The sequence below is a fragment of the Geospiza fortis genome, unplaced genomic scaffold, assembly GCF_000277835.1.
Source record: "Geospiza fortis unplaced genomic scaffold, GeoFor_1.0 scaffold318, whole genome shotgun sequence".
In the NCBI taxonomy this organism is placed as follows: Eukaryota; Metazoa; Chordata; class Aves; order Passeriformes; family Thraupidae; genus Geospiza; species Geospiza fortis.
In genome coordinates this window covers 3,089,667-3,091,640 of record NW_005054371.1, presented here as the reverse complement: position 1 = coordinate 3,091,640, position 1,974 = coordinate 3,089,667, and the positions used below count along the sequence as shown (strand labels likewise).

Here is a 1,974-nt window from a genome sequence, read left to right as displayed (position 1 = left end):
AAGCAAGCACCGTGCTCCACAAGCAGGACAGCTTTTGAAGCACAACAACCAGAGAAAATAAAAAACCCCACTGGGTACTGCCCAAAGCCAAACATCCAAAATCCTCTCAGCACTGCACTGAACATGCACATGGTAACACAAAACACATCATTCCACAACAACACAAGTACCTTAATCTGTATTTGAAACACCAAATGAACTATCCCTCCCATTTCTAGCACCCTGTCCTAACAGGCCAATTAAAAGATCTCCCATTGCTAGATTTTATGTTATTTCACTGATGGTGAAAATGAGCTGAGGGAACCAACATGTAATGCAGTCATTCAGCAAGTGTATAGGCAACCTTATGCAATAATCTTTTAACTAGTTTATTAAATGTTTTTCCTTTTCAGAATAAATTCAACATCTAATGCCAAAATTTCATCAAGAACTCAAAAATCTTAGTAGCCAGTTATCAGCTGTTTGAGTTACAAGAAATAGACATATTACACATCACTAAAATTTTCACACATACACCCACACATACACACACACGTATCAGCATCCTGTTTATATTAATTTATTTTCACAAATCAATCTCCTTTTTCCTACTCATACTCTTTACATTTTCTGAAGGCACAACACCCAAATAGGCAATGTAAAATGTACTTCCTGTAGAAAAGTCTGTACTCTCCTAAGAGAACAGTTTGGCAAAACTACGTTTGTTTAAAAACTCAAGTTCCAAAATGAGCCTTCAAAGAGCAGCAGAGAACACCAAGATTAAAAACTGCTTAGGGTGTCTGCACTTTTCATATGCAACACACCACTTAACCTTTAATAAATCAGGACTTTTTCCAAGAAATTACAAAAGCGGAAGTAGTAAAATCTCTTTTTTTTTTAATCACCAAGTTTTAACGATGGGACAGACTCTAGGCAGAGCTCCCAGAAAGAGCCAGACCACCATCTGGCTCCATCACAGAGCAATGACAATTCACAGGCAATGAGTCTCCAACCAGTGCTCTGAAATCAAACGCTGGGCTGGCTCCATCAAAGCTCTGTTACAGCCATGAACACACAGCTGTACATTTCCTCCCTCCTCGTACATAAATATACCCTCAGACACAGACAAAGGGAAAAAATAAATCATTTTATGCATTTTTCTATGCTTCCCTGCTCTGCCTGTTACCAATCAGTGTCAAGAAATATCTTACATCTTATGTTTTGTTAGCACTATAGAATATATAGAATATATATAATTTTATTTTTGTTGTCACACATGCTAATGTTTCCAGTATGATAAATGTCTTTTTAAATCCTGCATTTCTTGTCACGCTGTAGATCCACTTCTATTTGACAGTGACTCCTGGACATACATGTCAAGACAAAAATAAATACTGCTGCGATGGCAAACGTTTTTAAACTCTTAGGACACCAATACAGTGGCACTTGAAAGACTTTTTAAATACAACAGAAAAGACAATAGTTAAATAGAAACCTGCTTTGACACAGCCATGAAACCTGCACTACACTTGCAAGATCTGTATTTGTTTCTGCAAGAGCAGCTCCTGATCTTTGAACACATCAAATGTTGCACCCCAGCCCTCCGCCCATACCCTTTAAGAAGTCCACGTTGTTATTTTAAGCAAGCATCCCCTCCAGCTGTACATAAGCAACACTGTATTTCCCAAACAATTGAGGTAATTATAAAAATGAATATCATTTATTTTCTTTTATTACTATCATGTCTGAACATTTCCTTTCATACAAAAGTCTGATTTTCAGCATTATGTTTTCCAAGGGCATCCCCTCCACACCAAGGGAGATAAAGACGTATTAGGAATTGTGCAAGAGTTTTTGTTGCCATCTTCAAACCCACAAGAACTTCATGAACACGATATTGGCATTTTAGAGAAGGAGGAAGGGGCTTTACACATATTTTTAGTTCCACTTGATTTTTTTTTAAATCGCATCTAACCCAATGCAAAGGGGGCGGGT

At 37.5% G+C, this 1,974-nt stretch overlaps 1 protein-coding gene across 1 annotated transcript in view; it reads right to left on the bottom strand.

Moving 5' to 3' along the window:
- Positions 1 to 1,974, bottom strand: part of CHST2 (carbohydrate sulfotransferase 2) — an 8,491-nt gene that overhangs the window by 5,292 nt on the left and 1,225 nt on the right. The window lies entirely within an intron of this gene.